This window comes from Myotis daubentonii, chromosome 14 (genome assembly GCF_963259705.1).
Source record: "Myotis daubentonii chromosome 14, mMyoDau2.1, whole genome shotgun sequence".
Taxonomy (NCBI): domain Eukaryota; kingdom Metazoa; phylum Chordata; class Mammalia; order Chiroptera; family Vespertilionidae; genus Myotis; species Myotis daubentonii.
The window spans coordinates 43,079,960-43,099,504 of NC_081853.1; the positions used below are offsets into that span (position 1 = coordinate 43,079,960).

The following is a 19,545-nucleotide window of genomic DNA, read 5'->3' on the forward strand; positions in this document are numbered from 1 at the left end:
CTAGGCCAAAGGAGCTGTGAGTATAACTATAAATGTCCTCTCCTCCCCCCAAATCTCTTAAAAATTTCATCACTTGAGTCCCATTAATTCTAGAGACACTGAGATTTAACTATGTTTAAAGGAGAAAATGACCTTCAACTGGTTAAGCTTCTCTTGAATATCCATTAGATACAAAAGAATGCTGGATGTTGCAGTGGGAAAGAAAGAGAGAGAGAGAGAGAGAGAGAGAGAGAGAGAGAGAGAGAGAGAGAGAGAGAGAGAGAGAGAGAGAGAGAGGAGAGAGAGAGAGAGAGAGAGAGAGAGGAAGGAGGAAGGGAGGGAGGGAGGGAGGGAGGAAGGAAGGAAGGAAGGAAGGAAGGAAGGAAGGAAGGAAGGAAGGAAGGAAGGGAAATGGTGATACGGGAGAATGAAGCAATATAAATCAATTTTTTAAAATCTAGAAATATGTAAGTTCTGCAAGTGATTGGCAAACACAACGATGACAGCAAAGACAGGGAAAGATTAATTCTACCTGGGGTGAAGGGTGAGGTATGGGGACTATGAAAAATGAGGTATTTGTAATGGCTGGTCAGGACAGTTCCTTTGGCCCAAATTGGTTTTGTTTTTTGTTTTTGGTGCAAATCTGATAAATAATTTAAATTATGAAAGAAGAACATTACTAAAACTAATAATTTGCTTTAATCTGAAAACATATTTTAAGGGCCATATAGATTCCATTTCAGCTGCACATTTACCGTTATTCCTGGAAGGCCAGGGGAAGATGAATTCTCCTAACACCTTCTGCTTTGGGAAACTGAACTGGTTGGGGTTAGAGATCAGGGAATAGGACTCAACCCCAAAACTTTGGCTGCAGGAACTGCAGGGGATCCTTCTGAGTGAGATATGCCCATGGAGCCTTCAGGGGGCTATCTCACCTTACACATCTTCCCTCCACCCCCACACGACCTAGTGTAGTACTTGGCAACCAGTAGGTGATCATTTGTCAAATTGATTTTTAAGCATTCTCCTTTTTCTCCAATAGAGGACAACCAGCCCATCACCACGTTCTGTTTCCCTGCCAGCTGTATTTAGCTCTGGTCTCAGTAGTTAGGCAAACAGGAGAAGGAATGGGGCCATAGCATCCTGAGAGTGAAGCTATGCAAGGGGGTGTTAGAAAGAAAGGCGAGGGCGGCAGAGGGTGCTAATACTCCCACCCCCGCTCCTCGCCTCCCACTGCAAACGCTCAGCCCCCGCCCTCTATCTCCATCCCAGACCCCCACCTGGGAGATGAGAAGGCAGCACGGGCGAGGCAGGCAGCGGCAGGGCTCTGCCACATTCATTTCCTGCTTTGCCAGTCCCTCGCCTCTCCTCCCTCCTCCCCAGCCCAGGTTTGGAGGCGATTCCCCTCTAGTGACTGAGCCGATTGCAGCTGGACGAGCTGCGCTTCGCCACCCTCACGCCTTTGTCTCCTCCTCCTGCGAGGCTCCAGGCTCCGGCCCCAGAGCAGGGTCTGCAGCGGTCACCGCAGCAGCTGGAGCCAAGCCGTGCACCGCACGGCTGCCCGGGGCGCACCCGCGCCGGGTGGAGGCACCAGAGGACGCCCGCGGAGCCACGCACCCGCCAGCCCGCAGCCCGCGCTCCAGCCGCCCGGCACCAACCCTGCCGCCACGGCGGCGGGGGGAACCAGCACTGCCAGCCCGCCAGGTCGCCAGGTCCGGAGCGGGAAACCCGGCTAGCGGTCGGGTGCGGAGAGCAGCTAGCGGCCTCTGCAGTTCTGGAAGAGCCCACACCCCCAGGCAGACGCACCCAACGCCTCCTCCCTGCGCCGCCAGGATGGAGCTGTCACCGCAGCCTGGGGCTGGCGCCAGGTAAGGTGCGGCCGCCTGTTGCTTTCCGCTAAGCGCAGTATCACCCCTCTTCCCGGCGCCCAGGGTGCCTAGGCCGTTCCTCCCGGAGCAAGTGCAGGAGAACTGTCACACCACTTCGGACAGGTCCAAACCCCCTGCTCCCCTTGGCGCAGACTTTGGAGAGATCCCTTCTGAGGAATGGGGGGGGGGGGGGGTAATGGCGGGGGGGGGAACCCTCGCTCTTAGCTCCTTGCAGCTGGCTTACCACGCAATAGTCGGAAAACTTTTGTGCCCCCCTCCCTGCGCGGTGCTCACCCCATGCCTGGCAAGTTGCACGTCTAGTTCTCGCGTGCACCCTTCCCCCGCCCCTGCCTTGCCGTGTACATCTGCCCATTTCACTCTGTGTTCTCGGCAGTGGACTTTTCACTCCCTGCAGCTACCGCCAGACAGGCGAGGGGTTGAGACCCAGCAGTGCTCATCCAGCCTGTAGGGGCAGTTTAGGAGCGCAGGTGGTGGGATAGGGGAGGTGGGAAGTGGGGGAGGCTGCGGCCACCCCGGGGGCTCTGCCCAGCGGGAGTCCTTCCATCCTTGCGTGTGCCACCCCCAACTCCTCGGCCATGAAACCCTTGGAGGCGCTTGCGGCTGTGCCCCCAGGGAACGGCAAGTGCAGGGTGGGTGAAGTGAGTGGTTTTGGGAGGGAAACGGTTGCTCGCAGGGGTAGAGGAGGAAACTGAGCATCAGGGTTAGATCTGATTGAGGGGGAACCAAAAAGGCTCAGCTAATGCATGCGGGCGAGGGGGCCAGCCCCCAGCAGGCATCTGATAGGCAGGAAAAGGGATTTGAATCCCGAGGGTGCTGGCCCCAATGTGTAAATACTGGGGGGGGGGGGGGGTAAAGGGGAGCTGGGTACCTGGGAGGCGCAGAGAGAGGGATGGAGCCCTGGAATGCCGGCCGGGGACCTGGGAAGGCAGGCTTCTGGCTGACTGGCATGGGGCGCTCTCCCTCTCCAGGGGAGACAAACCTCCGGGCGAGATTCTGAATGCGTTGGTGTCTTGGGCGGCGACGGAGTGGTTTAGAATAGATCATGGACCAGGGATGCTTTTCCCGGCTCCCTGAGGACCGTCGTCCCCTCCTTCCCAGGCACCGGCTTCTCTGCCCTTCCACCCCCCAAGTTGGTCTGTGGACCCACGCCCACCTTCCCTGCGGGTGCTGGGAGTTGGGGCCGTCTCCATAGCCGCAGGGTGGGGAGGGGGCTCCTGGCCCCCAGGGAGACGTGTGTGCAGGGTGGGAAGAGAATCCCCAGCGCCTAGCAACTAGACAGCGGCCCGAGCTGGTGGACGGGGAGCCCTGGGGTGGCGGCTGCAGTGGGAACCACCTTTCCCTCCTCCCCTCCGAAGATCGCACCTGGGCGGAGCAAGCCAGTGGGAGAGCCCCGTGGAGCAGAGTTGAGCAGGGCGTGCAGGGCAAAGGGGTGTGGGCATTGGGGGAGGGAAGGCCCCTCCCCCCCAGGCCCCGCGGAGGTGGGCTGTCCACTTTGCAGCCCCTTCTGGACAGATCCTTTCGCTTGTTCCAGAGGCTTTAGCCAAAGCCGGAAGGCGAGGCTCTTTTCCCCTTTGCAACCCAGCCATCTGAATGGAAGAGCAGTAGCGGGAGGGAGCCTGGACTGCCGTTGCAAAAAAAGGTGCAGCCCCCGGGGACTCCATTTATCCCGGTGGGGAGCACACCCGGCTGGGCTGCGTCAGGCCCGGACGCACCTCATTTAACCCTTCTCTCTTCGGGTTGGCGCACGCCCCTCCTAGCGGCGCCTGTGGCTGAGAGTCCGGCTCTCGGTTCCTACTGTACCGATAAGAGGAGAATTTGCAGGTTGTGTGGATCTGGAGCCTGTAAAACCCTCTGGTCCTCCCTGTTCAAACCAACCACGTGCAGGCTTTTAGGAGCACAACCGTCTCTGCGGTTGCCTGGTGGATATCTCGGGCTCTCCTGTACCAACTGGGAGAAAGCTCAGCTCAAGGCAGTTCCCTTTTTGGGGGCCCCACGCCTTGGCCAGACCCTCCCGCCAGAGACATCGACTTGCAAAGGCTCCTGGGAGGAGTCCTGAGGTCGGTCCTCCCATCTGGGGGCACCCCCGGAGCAAGGAGTTCCCTGCAGCCCAGCCTCAAGCTTCAGAGCCCCAAGGAGCAGGACCGGGGAATTCCCTCTGAGCTGGCTCGGGGTGCAGCTCCTGATTGGGGAGAGCGCGTTGGCTTCTTCTGAATTACCTGGATACCTGAGGTAGGACCCCAGAATTCAATGGGCAAGATTTAGCTTCAGGTGCCCCAGGATCCGGTATTTTTGGGGGGGGGGGGTTGTTCTTATCACCTGGATTTGTGCACAGGCCACTTCCCTTTGCAGTAGAAACAAGATGAAACATGTCCTTTGAGAACTATTGAAGGAAGGTTTCAAACCCACACCAAAGGGATTTTATCGGGGTGTTGAACTATCCTGGGGAGACAGGTAGTAATAATAATAGCAACCAGTGCCAGCATTTACCGAGCCCTTACTCTGTGCGGGCATTATTCTAGGTATTGTATGTGCACTGTTTTAGTTTGAATCCGCACACCAACCCTGGAAGATAATTAAATCCCACTTTATTGGTGAGGAGACTAAGCCAGGAAGAAATTATCTGCCTCATAGTCATCCAGCCAGTAAGTGGTGGGGCTGGTGTCTCTTGTGAGTGGAGAACACTGGGTGTGTTCCACACTCCCGGCCCTATTTGGTACTAAAGGCCCTTTGTCCACAAGGGAGTGTGGTGGGCCTCCAGCCCATTACTCCGAACCCCAGGGGCCCACTGTCAGTGGCAGCCCTTGCCTGTGAGCCCCTGTGGCTGTGGCACTGGGGAGACTGATGGTGCATCTCACCCCCCTCAGAGTCTGTTGGGGTGGACCTTGGTAGGCTGGGATCCTGATACTGAAAGCAGACTTAGGGAACTGGCTGCTGACATCGGACTTCCTTTCTGAACCTTTGGCAGACATTCCCTTCTGAAATGTGAGGAGAAATGGAAGGAGGGATCCAAATGTGAGAAGAGATTTGCTCTGTGGTCAGAAACTACAGACACTGTATTCTGCAAATAAATCTCTAGTGATGGAATCACAGAATATTAGAGCTAAAGGGAGCTCAGATCTCCGCCCCCACTCCCCCCACCCCACCCCAGTCCAGGGGCAGGGAGGTGATACAGTGATGGGCAAGGCCACGCAGTGTGTTCCTAGCATAACAGTATTGGAACCGCTGTCTTCTGACCCTGGTCAAATAAACTGTGTTTGTACATCAATACATTATGTTCACTGCTGCTATTTCTCAGCATCTTAAAGTTAATTAGGGGAAATGGTTGTTAAAAAATAGATCATTTTGCTAATTTTTCATAAATGCCTCAATCAGCATAACCAGAAAAAGTCACCATCATATATAATGGGTAAATCACCACAAATTGCCTGTTTTGCAAAAGATTGCAGTAGAATATTTATATCTTCAAATCAACTAAATCAACTAACCATGCAGCCTTTTTAGATGATTCTAAATAAAAATTAAATGGATTCCCAACCATTTTAGCGAAGTTCTTCTGTCAGGTTGAGTAGGTCTTTCTTGCCCCACTCCCAGTGCTTGCTGAAAACAAGAGAAAATGTAGCACATCAAAGCGGGGGGGAAATCCTTTTGAACCCAATGAAATGATTTGTTATTATTTCTTTTGGATTTCTGACACTTGGGTTAAATTGAGGCTGATGTAAATCTGAGGCCAAACAGACTTGGGGGCTCAGAAAGGGGAAAAATAGTTCTTTGCTACTTTCTCACGCATTGAGCCCCTTGACAAAGGGAGCTTTCTCCAGGGGCTTAGGGTTCCCATGTACCCCTAGGCATTCTTGTAGGACAGAAATCTGGTTTCTGAGAACATCCCATGTCTGTTCTCTGTGGCTGTATTACCAAGATGAACTCCCCCTGGAGACAAATCAACAGTCAGCTGGAGGAAACAGAGAGGAGGGCGGGGAAAGCCTCAGAATCACAGTTGGGGGTTGGGGGGGGGTAAGAATTACAGGCAGATGGTGGAAACTTGGTGCCTTTATGTCACCAGGACAGGATTTTCATCCCTGTTGCTGTGACAAGCCAGGTCAGAGGCCCTCTAGCAGTAACTAGGGGTGGAGGAGGAAAAGGTGAGGGTGAGGGAGCAGTGCTGGCAAGGAGGCATGGGGTCAGGGAGAAGGGGCTTGGTTGATCCAGGGCTTTGGTGTGACAGAAATGGCCATGGAGAGCCTCTCCCAAGAGATGCTCTTTTCCCTTTCCCTGCTTTCCACCACCTCAGCCTGCCCTCTGTGTTGGGTTGGCTGATCTGAATCCCAACATCCCCATTGATCTCAAGGGAAGCATTCACTTTCTAGAGAATGCATTAGAAACGAACATTGTCTTTACAGTGTAAGTGGGGGAAATATGCACCAGCTGGCCCACTCTTCAGGAAAAACTATTAAACATCCGATCATCCCACAAGGGTACTCTGTGAAGGTGGGATACTCTTTAGTTGTATTAAGGGGTGTTAGAGTAAAAAAGATGTAACATTGAAATCAAGCATGACAAAATCTAAAGGAAATGTTCTATCTGTAGGAACTACAACAAGAGAATCCTTTTGCACCTGGATATACATCTTGGGTTCCAATTCTTAGCTTTTCCAGGGAGGATAGGGGAGTTAGCTGTAGCTTCATCCTATTTATGGGGCCCTCGTGCCCTCTACTTATTTTACTTCTGTGTGGGGTAGTATTAAAGGGCAAACACAACACCTCAACTGGGAAAATTTGGGGGGTATGTATTTATCTTAAATCATATATATATATATATATATATATATATATATATATATATATATATATGAGTTTGTTGACAGTTGGAATAACAATTTCTATTAAGCAACATGCTCTGGGGAAAAGGTTATGAAAAAAAGAACTTTTTAAATTTAGAACACAGTGAATAAATATGTTCGTGCAATACATAGTATGAATGAAAATTCTCAGTTTTGGTTAGATATTTAAAAATGAAAAAATCCAAGAACCAGAGCCTCTGAACTCAACCTCATTTTAATAACAACAAAAGCCATGCCCAGCCAGCATGGCTCAGTGGTTGGGCATCGACCTATAAATCAGGAGATCACAGTTTGATTCCTGGTCAGGGCATATGCCCAGGTTGTGGGCTCAATCCCAGTGTGGGGTGTGACAAGGCAGCTGATCAATGATTCTCTCATTATTGATGTTTCTATCTCTCTCTCCCTCTCTTTTCCTCTCTGAAATCAATAACAAATATTTTTTTAAAAATAAAAAGAAAAGCCAAATAATAAGGTTCTGTGGAGTTTGAAGAAGATCTTAGCAAAGGGGAAAAAAGAAGAAAACACGATGACTAAGTAGAACCTGTGAGGCTTTATGTTCATGGTTTTTATTTTAAATAAATATTATAACATCTTAATCTATATTTAGATTGGAATAGCATAAGATTAATAAATTTATCTGCAGATTGACAGCTTGATGAGCTTTATCCTACAAGTGACTGGGAACCAGGATGGAAGCGCTTATATCTGATATGCTAGTTATAGCTATATATGCTTTATAAAAACTTAAGGAATTAAAACACAACATGACACCTGAAATGCCTTTGAATATGAGAATAAAGTCTGAACTCTTCTCAAGAGCTTAAAGGCTTGGAACATACTACTTTCCCAATGGGAGTATGTTATCAGTAAGGGCCCTACAATTCATTTAATATAAATAATTGAATAAGTATTAAAAAGAACCACATTGATAAAAACATTTTTTCCCCAAGAGGATAAATGAACAGATCAGTACAGTTTATAAAAGTTATGGTTTTATTTTATCCTAAGCTCTCTGAGCTGCTTTTTATGTTAACACTAGTCCAATGCAAGTGTTCCTACACTTCAGGTTTTATAAAAGGCTTTGTCCCTTTTATTACAAATAAAATGGAAACAAATGTATAAAAATAAAATACTGTGAGTGATTCTCACACATGGAGTAACACTTGATAAAACTAAGTATGGTTTCAAATGCAGATTGGTTTTCTTTTTACTCCTTCCTCCCTTCCTTCCACCTCCCTCCCTCCCTCCCTCTCTTCCTTTTTTCCTTCCTTCTTTCCCCTTTTTCTGTATTTCTTTTCTTCCTTCTTTATGTTCTTTCTTTCTTTCTTCCATTCTTCCTTTCCTTCTTTCTTCCTTTCTTGGGTCATTGATAGAACTTTCAGTCTGCATGTAAGTATTCAGTACCTAGCTGGGAGAGATGGCTATTTAAGGGCAAATATTTCTCCTGGTGGAGGCAGGGAGAAGGTACAGTGCATTTGTATATTTGTCCAAAGCTAAAACACAAAGGTCATGAAGTCACACTGGCCTTTCCTCTAATCTCCTAACCCCAGTTCTGCTTTAGAAAAGCATTCCTGCTACAGAGGGCTCACCCTGTTAGCAGTGACTAAGCAATGGGCTTCCTTTTGCTAGACTGGGATTTATGCAATGAGAAGAACCCAGCCCAGTCTGCTGACCTCCCCTACATGACTGGTCATCAGGAATTATCAAGAAGAAATGTTTTCCATCCTTTCTACAAATTATATTCAAACACGAGTTTACAAAGTTATGTGGCCTCCTGCCATAATGTTTCGTAGTTGTTTATTCGGGTGGTGAGTCTAGAAACAAAATTAATACCTTTCTCTAATGGGAGGGATAATATAGACTCTTGGTGTCGAAAGTATCTGCTATAAAACTCATGAAAGAGGGATGGCTGATCGCCAACCAGGTCAAGAGGGTCCAGAGAGGCAACGGAGAAGCAGCTGGGATGGGTGTTAGAGGAAAGGGGGGGAGGGGAGAGAGAAAAGCAATCAGGGAAAACAAACCACCCAAAGGAAGAGAAAGGAGTGATTGGCACAGGAAAATGAAGAGGTGTTTGAGAGTAAGCTGAAATTGAAAGATAAGAAAACGGCATAAAAATAGGAGAAGATAAATAAGGCTAATAGGAGTGATAAAGAAGAAGAGGTGTATATGAAAAAAACAATAACAACGTTGCTAAATAATTCCTCACAGTCTAGATAACTCAGAGGCAGCCTGACTCCTCAGTTAGGGGATGATTCTCTTTCTCACATTCCCCTGTCCCTTGTTAATGTGGCTTCGCTATTGCCAGGTCAAGGGTTCTTCATCCTATTTATGTCTTAGTGTCCTTTGTTTTTTCGTGTGTTTTTTTTTTAATGAAACATTTCTTTTTTAAAAAAATATATTTTATTGATTTTTTACAGAGAGGAAGGGAGAGGGATAGAGAGTGAGAAACATCGATGAGAGAGAAACATCGATCAGCTGCCTCTTGCAAATGTCCCACTGGGGATGTGCCCGCAACCAAGGTACATGCCCTTGACCAGAATCGAACCTGGGACCTTTCAGTCCGCAAGCTGACGCTTTATCCACTGAGCCAAACCGGTGCTGGCTCTTGGTGCCTTTGATGGTCTGACAGGCTGAGGGTCGCCAGAATGATGTGTTTAAATGCATGAAATGGAATATGGAAGATTGTAGTACAAATTTTATTGTGATAACGATATCGAATATATAAAACAATGTGACCTATTCATGTCTTTATAACAAGATCTAATTGTGGGACCACTGGCTACCATCACTTTGAAGTGGGAATGAGCATACATACTGCTATGAGATCATTGCAGGAACTGTGCTATAATATGAAAATATCTGATTTGTTGATGAAATGGTTGGGGCTGCTGCTGCTGCATTTGAGGTTTGTGGCCTGCATTCATTATACAATGAAATGCTAAATTGTCCCTCAGTGCTCACAAACAAATTTGTGACAGTTTTCCATTTGAGTTTATGGATCCCTTGAATTCTATTGATAGGTGCCTTGGAGGTCTGCCACCCTAAGGCCCCTGGACTGGGGTGACCATCTAATTTACTATCTACAACTGGAGTAATCTTGAGAATGAGAGGGATCCAAGTTTTTACCCTGAAACAGCAAGTGTGAATCGGGACGGGCCTGGGAAAATTGTGACATAAGTCCTCCTAGCAGCTTGTCCCTCTCTGAGATCTTTCTCACCAGATCATTTTTCACTTCTCTGGCCCAAGGAATTGGATTTCTCTGCCCTGTTCATACGGAGGATGGTTGTGGATACCGAGTGGCATTGGAAGTGGAGAATAGCTTTAGCTGAAAGAAGGTCACATGTCAGGGCCACAGCCAGGCTACAGGATGCCTTTGTAAGAACTGGAAAATGGGCTTCATTGGAGCAGCAGGCTTCTGCTTCTGGCTGGGTGACCATTGACCTGTATTTCAGTTTCCCCCTTGGCCAGATGCCCTGTAAACTTGGCCAGTTTCACCTGTAGTCAAGTTCAACTATCACACTATATTGCATTTCAGCCAAAAGTTTTATCTTTTCCTCTAATAAGCTTTTTCAAAGCAGAGGGTCCACAATGGCTTTTAAAGGTTCACTTCCTTTCTCTGCCCACTTCCTCATTATCAGGAACTTGCCTCAGTACAGGCAGGTGGATGGAAAAGGCCAAGATCTAGAGAATTCTTAAATTGGACAATAAGGTCTTGAGTGATAGGGAGGGCACTGTGGCCATGCAGAGTTTCCTAAACAGATGGCTCATATTGTCAGATGCAATGATGGGACCAAAGGCTACATCACTTTGAAGGAGGGATGAGCGTACATATTGCTGTGACATCATTGCAGGATATGAAAATACCTGATTTGTATTCTTGATGAAATCATTGGGGCTGTGATTCATTAATAATACTGTGTTGAGGGAGGATGCCCCTGCTCCCAGATATCACCATGTTTCTGTCTGTTCTAGTTGGTGAAGTGGAACCTGCTCAGTAGAAGAAAAAGATCTTTTAAGAAAGCCTTTGGCCGAAACCGGTTTGGCTCAGTGGATAGAGCATCGGCCTGCGGACTGAAAGGTCCTGGGTTCGATTCCGGTCAAGGGCATGTACCTGAGTTGCGGGCACATCCCCAGTGGGAGATGTGCAGGAGGTGGCTGATCAATGTTTCTCTCTCATTGATGTTTCTAACTCTTTATCTCTCTCCCTTCCTCTCTGTAAAAAATCAATAAAAATATATTTAAAAAAAAGAAAATAAAAGAAATCCTTTGACGCGGCAGGGGGAAGGCCAGATCCAAGAACACACTCTCTTTATGTGCATGTAGAGTATTTGACTGGGAACCAGGCGACCTGGTTCTAATTCCAGCTTTGGTTCTAACCAGCTTGATGGCCTTGGGCTGGTTAAATGGATTGCCTCTCCCCTGGTAAGAGAATGATTGGAAGCTAAATGGTTCCTAAAGCCCATTCGGGCTCTATGCTCTGTAATGTCAGAGATGTGTCTGGCATTGTTTTATTTATACTCATATGGTGGCTTCTGTGTTTAAGCTGGTTCAGACCCACTTCTTTGCTTAGGCTGCCCAGTCCTTACATGCAACAGGTGCTACAATGATAGGTGGACACTATGACCCTAAGGGCCTGAGACACCTGGAGCACATGTGGGAACCTAGAATAAGGATGGGAGTGGGAAGGTGGAGGGGAAGATACCTGACAGGTAAAAAGATAGAGTAGGAAAGAAATGGAACCATTGATAAATTTCCTTGCAGCAATCACTGTTACTCAGGAAAGAGGAATAGGGGTTTCTAAAATGTTGACTGTGTATCCATCCTGTGTCTAACTCTTTATAACCATAAATCATGTCACTCCACATTAACAACTTCCAAATGACTCCTGGTTGCATAGAGGAGGATTAAATCCATGGTATGGTTTAATAGGTCCTTCCTCACCTGGTCCTGCCTGTCACTTCATCTGTCATTTTCCTTGGCATGTCCTGTGCCCTGATGTGTTAGAGCTGGTTAGCACAGGCGATTGTTCATGAGTCTTCTTTCCAACTCTGGTAGCTTAAAATCAGCTATGATAGCTGATTTACACCACAGATACCATCAAACACTTCAGAGCAGCGCTCCTCCCATTCACCCACTCACCCCCAAGAGTTTGTTGTTAAAATTTACCATCACGGAGCACTGCCCCCACCTCGCCAGGAGACTTAAAGTTTCTACAATAGAAAGTGCTCCTTCACATCTCTCTCCATTGGGTTTGCCATTCCCCATTCCTGGTGGTTCATCTGTCCCTCCCTCCTTCTCTTTCTCTCTTCTTCTTTCCTTCCCTTCCACCCAACTGTCCATCCACTAACCATCCACCCATCTATCCAGAGATAGACAGACTCAGTTCTCATTTCTCTTCTGCCACTTAATAGCTGAGTGAGTGACTTGGGGAAATTTTCCTGACCTTTAATATGCCTCCGTTTTCTCTATGTAAAGTGGGTATAATAATAGGTAGTTGTGAGGCTTAAATGAGTTAATATGTATAAGGTGCTTTGAATGGCATCTGGCACATGAGAAATACGATTTAGTCTTTGTTTTAGGAATTATCACAATATTATGGATTGCTTACTATGTGCCCAGCATTGCATACACTCATGTGATGTGAAAAGAGGTTCAGTAAAACAAGCACAAGAAAATGTTCAAGAGCCTCGAACAAAGCCTGGTTAGTTTTTCCAGAGATATCGAAATTGACTTCATGGAGCCAGGGGCATTTGAACTGAATTGATTGATTGCACACACCCACCAAACTGGCAGGACAGACAGAGGCATCCCAGGAGGAGGGAAGTCATTTGAGCACAGAATTGTGTGTGGCTGAGCATGAGATCATGGGGGTAGCAGGGGAGCCTTTGATTATATTTGGGTTATCACAAGATCCCTGGGGAAGTGAGCTGCAGTGCCCTCTGTTTCTGTTGCCTGTGCCAGTACAGGTCAGACCTTTGAACTTTCTCCCCCCAAAAGTCAGAAATCCAGATTTTTATGTGAAAGCTACTAATGTTTAATGGTAGAACTAATTCAATTAACAACAAAGCACATCCACAGGCTCTATTCAGCCCCCTGTGGAGAGTGGAGTCCTAGGTTCCCAAGCTTGGAGAAAGATAAGGTCTACAGCCTGGCCTGTGTGACTCAGTGGTTGAGCATCAGCCTATGAACCAGGAGGTCACCATTCAATTGCAGGTCAGGGCACATGCCCAGGTTACAGGCTCAATGCCCAGCATGGGGCGTGCAGGAGGCAGCAGATCAATGATTCTCTGTCATCATTGATGTTTCTCTCCTTCTCCCCCTCCCTTCCTCTCCTTTATATACATTTAAAGATAAGCTCTACAATTGGAATTCCTGATTTTGAATATACTTCTGCCATTAGCTGTATGACCATAGGTGAGAGCCCTTATGCTCTCTGAGCCCTAGTTTCCTGCGAAATGACTATCATATTTCTTGTCCTACATACCATGCTGTGAGGAGCCTTTGGACCATGGAGATAAAAGCTCTTGCAAAGAACCACACAAGCTTTGGAATTATTCGTCAGCCCTACATGCTGTGGCAGAGCCCTACACTTAGTGCAGCCTCAACCCTTATTTAAGTCACACCCAAATATTCCCGAATGTCCTCACCTGCCTTTTTAATTTTAACAGTAGATGGGGGAAGAGAAATGTAGGAGTCGTTTTTCCCCTTCCTTCTGCTAAAAACATCACAAGGAGCTTGACATTCCTTTAGGAAGTCTGTATGTCAGAGATTCAGCTAAAAGTTATTGATTGCTCCTGCATGGGTCCAGAATCATGGGGGAAAGGCACACGTGGCCTCTGCATAGTGTGTCGTTGATTGTTTGAGGTGAGGGGGGATTCTCTGAGAAATCAGCCCTACGTGTTAGTCTAGGGTCATGTCAAAATCTGCACCTGCATTTATGTAATGTCCCCTCTTTTGATCTCTTTCCATTCCAGGCTGGCTTTGATCATGTAGGCTTTTAAGGGAATGATCAGCCTTAGAAGAGTCGAATTATTTCTAGTTGAGGGGCTGAGCTTGGTGGGTGTTGACGTTCCCACAGCTGAGAGATGGCTATGCATCCAACCTACTCCATCAGACCTGGTTAAAAGCACAGTGTAACTGCAGCTTTGCAAAAACCCAGGCTTGTTCTGATACATTCAATATCTGTGTCGTTCTGATTTTGTGTTATCTTTATGTGTTTTGTTGGATTGCTTGATTGAACTTGATCCTGAGAAGCTTCAAAGATGTAGGCAGGGCTTGAAGTACAGATACCTGATTTACACAAGAACATTAGTTATGGATTTGGGCCCCACTGCACAGATCTTACCATCTCTGCTTCAGGAACTGACCTGAGCCTCAGAGTCTAGTTCATTCTCTTCCTAAGCTCCCTGGGCTCTCAGTATCGAGGTATCTGATGCTCCTACAGCTCTCATCCCTTGTTGGTGTCCGGGATCCTGTCCCCCTTATCCACTGCAGGAGTTGAACCGCAGAGGAGCAAAGGTCCCACTATTCTGAGATGAATTGGAAACATGTAGGTCTATTGAATTAACATTATAGGTGAAATAGCACTTTTGTTATTAAGGAAGTGTTAGAGCCCTAACTCCTAATGTGATGGTATTTGAAGGAGGGGCCTTTGAAAAGTAATTAGGTTTAAATGAGTTCATGAGGGTAGGGACCTCCTGATGGTATTAGTGCCCTGATAAGAAGAGACCAAAGAGCTTGCTTCCTCTCTTTCTACCTACAAACACAGAGGAAAGGCCATGTGAGGAAACAGCAAGAACATGGCCATCTGCAACCTGAGGAGACTGTCCTCACTAGACATTGCTCTTGCTGGCACCTTGATCTTGGACTTCCAGTCTTAAGAACTGTGAGAAATAAATTCCTGTTCTCCCCAATCTATAGTATTCTGTTATGGCAGCCTAGGCTGACTGAGACAGGAAGTTACTTACTATAGGTTAGATTGGGTTCCTAGCCACCTTGTGAAACATCTCTTTGAACAAAAATGTGCCTGTTTTGTACCACTATACCTGATTTTTCACCACCAGCCTTTTACATAATAGGCACTCAGTAGCTACTTGTTGAATGAATGAATGAATGAATACTAATAAATGGAGTGAAAACATCCAGTTTATGAACAAACATTTGGAAAACCAATCAAGTGTTAGGGATTTCCTGAAATCATGGTTTGAAATGAAGAGAAATAATTATTTTAAGTATAGTGTGTGTGTGTGTAAGTTATATATGTAATATATGTATAATATGTACATATATGTAAATAAATATACATATGTAAAATCAAGCTTTTAACAGCTTGCACTTTTTTACCAGCTCATCCCACGGAGACGTAATGATAGTAAAATAAATACAGTCAGCAGGGTTTCCTGTTTACCCAGCATGCAAGCAAATAATGCTGGCTGAGTTGGTCTGCTGACTTACCAAAACTTAAGTTTAGCAAATAAAAAAGTACTTTATTTATAGGAGAATCATAGCACCTCAATATTGGAAAGGACTTCTGAGGCACCTTTTCATTTCAAATCCTCGATAGGCAGGTTGCATAAGAAATGAGATTTTTCTGAAAGTATGGTGGTTTTAGGTTTCTTTCTCATCCGTCTAAGAAATCATACAGACTCTACGAGGCATTTGCTCCATGGCTTTGCCATTTGAGAATGGAGAAGCTGTTTCCTCAAGATGCTATTCATCTTTATTCATATCTGGGTGCAGATGAGTTCAGAACGTGTGGGTGTGGGATTTGAAGAATCTGAAGTGCTTAGGTAACAGTTGGCGTGCCAGTTGTATAATGAAGAACATGTATTGACAATATTAAATTGTGGGCTGAATCTTGTTTTTGGTGTTTAAAAAAAACCCAGAACAAAATTTCTAAAAGCGACAGCCCTGTTTTTATGCCGGGATGTTTCTAAATGTTGGGACAACAGTGCTGAGAAATGCGGGCCTCCAGTATGCATCACTTTCTTCTGCCTCGCCCGATATGTAAACCGTGCATAGCTTGCTTTTTAAGGTGGTAGGTGCTGTGGTGTTTCTAAATCTAGATGCATATTGTAGTCAACTGACAGAGGGAAATAGCTTCAGTAATAATAACAGGTAAGATGTGAGTTCGCTTTTCATATTGAAGCTGGGAGAGTCAGCTGGTTTCTAGAAAAATTGGTGGTAATTTATTAAGTTACTAGGAAGTGACTGTTTGCTTTTCAAGCTTCAAACCCTCTGTCATCGTCAACTTCAAGGACTTTTTGCATATGAAATTGTGCACCATGACTTTTAAAAAAACTCATGTTCCTTTCTCTACCTTTGTGTGTGTGTGTACTGACAACAGAGGAGGAATACAGAGAAGCCTTCTTTCTACTCACTTGTGGGTGGAGTGGGAAGTGTGAGCATGACTGTGACCAGTGAGAGGTAACATTTGCAGATTCCACGTGCAGCAGGCATCTCTAGCTAAAAACACATGGCTAGTCAGGGTTCCAGGCTAGTCATGTAATACCTAGGGCGGGTTTTATTTAACTGCTTTTCCTTTCAGAAGTCTAGAGAAACCTATGTACCCCTTCTTATTTTTAAAAAATTTGTTTACATTAAATGTCGAAATATTTTTAGATGTAAAGTATATAAGATCCTACATTTTTGTAAGTACATAGGATCACAAAAACAAAAAAAATACACAAACACACTGATTCTCACAGAAGTTACAGTATTTTGCATGACCTACATCTCTGCCCAATCTGTCAAAAATATTTTTAGAATTTGCTTTAAATAACACACTTCAGTAGTTAACTTACCCATCCGATGTGTTTGAACTTGCCTGGTCTAGACTTGTAGCCCTCACATTTCAAAAGACAATGATAACTTAGGAGAATTAAAAACTCTCATTAGTATTGTTCAGTTTTGCAAAACTGCAACAAATAATTTAAATGGCTGACTTCTTTTCATGAATCCATAAAGAATAGACAAGCGCAGGCAGGGAAGACGGTAAAGCACTGTAGATGTGGGGGTCACAGTGAGGAGATGCAGCTGCCCCCTTTGTGACCAGATGAGAAGGTAACCAATAATTGCCTCTGTGTATTGTGAGAGTCTATAGTCAGAAGAATGAATTCTAATGCTCTTAAAGTCATGATGTGTATAAATGATATTTCAGGATTTCTGGAACAACTGTGTTGTCATCTTTTTAAAAAGCTGTGAGTTTTACTTGTGACATGATAGGTACTGATAATAGTGTAATCTGTTGCTTGCCTTTAAAATGAAAGGAAATGTCAGATTTCACCCCCCTACCACCCCTGTTTTTTTGTTGTTGTTAATCCTTACCCGAGGATATTTTTCCATTGATTTTTAGGGAGAGTAGAAGAGAGAGGGAAAGACAGAGAGAAACATGGATGGGAAAGAAACACATTGATTGGTTGCCTCCCGCACAAGCCCTGACCAGGGCCCGGGCCAGGGAGGAGCCTGCAACCAAGGTACGTGCCCTTGACCACAATCAAACCCAGGACCCTTTGGTCCGCAGGCTGACTGACACTCTATCCACTGAGCCAAACCAGCTAGGGCTCGGATTCCCTTTGGAGATCAATGGAAAAAAATCAGAAAGTACACTTCACAGTTGTGGATCCCCTGCATTCTAGCCATGGACACACTGCGGGACTATGGACCCTGAGTTAAAAACCTCTCTGTTTCACTGTGCAAGTCAACACCTGATAACATGGCAAATTACAACCAAAGCAGCTTTCAGATAGATGAGACCCATAGAAGGGATTATAAAAGAATGCCATTTTCTGTTTGATAATTTATGTGACAAACATGCCAGAATTCTACCTACAGAGTGTGGCTGGCTTCAAAACTGGCCCCTTTGGAGAGAGGGATGCTGTTGACTTTATTCAAAATAGCATTGGGTCTTTTTTCAGAGGCCACAGTGAAATGTTTTGAATATTCTCATCAATGTCAATTCTCAAGTGGTTTGGAGTGGGTCAGGTGTTTTTAAATAAGCCAAAGTCGTTTGAAGTAAGGCTGCTGAATGAAGAGGGTGATTAAAGTGTGCAAATACCAGCCTGGGACTTGAAAATCCTAAGGCTAGTTTTTGGAAGGGGCTCACCAGCTGCCCTGAAAGCTGCTCCATAGTGGGTGGAGGAGGGAAGGGATGAGACCCTGAAAAGATTGCATTTCCAAATTGAGTGTGTCCTTGGAATCAGCCTATAGTGCTCTGACGGGCCCTCATTTCCCTCCATTAAATAACATTCCAAGATGATTTCAAAATATTTAGTGACAACATTTGATAGTCACTTTCTACACGTTCTACAGTAGAAATGTAATGCTAGCTACTCGTGTAATTTAAAAATTTCCAATAGCCACGTGAGACATGTATAATGAAAAAGATGAAATTAATTTTAGTAATATATTTTACTTAACCCCACATATCCAAGATTATCACTTTAACATATAGTCAAATTGAAATTTATTGAATTATTTTCTCATCTGAGTCTTTGAAATCCAGGGTGTGTTTTATATTTATAGCACATGGAACAGAGCACTGAATTTTCATCAGAAACACTTGACCTGTATTTAGAATTCATAATATTTATAGTTGAAAAAGCAGACTTACATAGCCAAGTTGTTTCAACTATATGTAAATGTTTTCCAGTTACTGAATCGATTATTCATTTTTAGATTTAAAGTTAAATTATTCAATAAGTTAAACATTTAGCTCCTCCGTGTCACTAGCCCCATTTCCAGCGCTCAGTAGGGACATGTGCCTAGCAGTTACTGAATGGGGTGGTGCAGGTCTGGATTATATGAGGGAACAACTGGAGAGGGATCCATTGGCACAGTGGGGATGGTTAAACTCTCTGGAAAAATTAGGAGGGATGCTTATCTTCCAGCTTTTTGTCTTTTCTATGGATCAGTTGTTAGTTTGTCAATTCAGTATTTTTCCATATGTTTCCTCTCATCTCCTTAGGATCCTTTTATATGACCCCCTAAAGGGCCTTTCCTTGAATATGTTCATCATTTACATCCAGGGCCACCATGTGGTCTCTGCTTTGTAGATGGAAGCTTCAGGGGTGAGTTTAGATGATCAGAGGGAGTTAGGAAGTTCATGCCCCTGCGCCGGGTTCTTTTGATGAAGCAGTTAAGCCGGAGGAGTCAAGTTTCCTGACCCTCAGCCCACTGGACACCCACCTCTCTCGAAGCACCTCAGATTCTGAAGATTTGGGTGGGACCAGGGACACTGCATTTTTATCAAGTCTTCCTTGCTTTCCCTATCTCCCTCTACCAAGGGATTCAGAACAGCCCAGTTAAAAGTCACTACCCTAAGCAGCCCTTCTTCCATGATATTCTTTGTGCTCATGGTTCATAAGGTGTGTTTCCAGGACCCCCTTCATCAGAATACTGTGTCTTGTTAAACTGAAGAGTTCTAGACTCTGCCCAAAACCAGCTAAATCAGAATATCTGACATATCCCATAGTCACAGCATAGCTGTGGCACTAGGAATCTGCACTTTAACACGCGTTCTAGTAAGTCTTATGCCCAGTAGACTTTAAAAGCTGTAGGCTCTATGCAGACCCTCCAGCTTAGAAAAATGGAATTTTTCAACCCCACCCTTTCTCATCCACCCTCTTTCCCCATGTCTGACACTTAGAAATCCACAGTGCCACATGTATTCTGCCTCCCCTGTGTTCAGGTCCTTTAACAAGCAGGCATTTGTTCCAGAGAATGGGGATATGGAGATATAGATTATGAGATCCTGTCTCTGATCTCAGAGAGTTTTCAGACATAGGAGGGAGCTGTATCTGTGGAAAAGGCATTACAGGTGGAGAGTTACATGTATGTGCT

The 19,545-nt window shown here is 45.5% G+C and overlaps 1 protein-coding gene across 6 annotated transcripts in view; it reads left to right on the forward strand.

Annotated features, from left to right (window-relative positions):
- Positions 1-1,482: 1,482 nt before the first annotated feature.
- LRRC3B (leucine rich repeat containing 3B) overlaps positions 1,483-19,545 on the forward strand; it is a 76,875-nt gene continuing 58,812 nt past the window's right edge. For 4 of the 6 annotated variants that reach the window (XR_009448564.1, XM_059664108.1, XM_059664105.1 and 1 more), the window contains exon 1: positions 1,483-1,847. The gene's annotated coding sequence lies outside the window, so the exon portion shown is untranslated. Of the gene's footprint in view, positions 1,848-3,149; positions 4,098-19,545 lie in introns of those variants that run through there. The other 2 variants (XM_059664106.1, XM_059664110.1) reach the window with 1 other exon arrangement.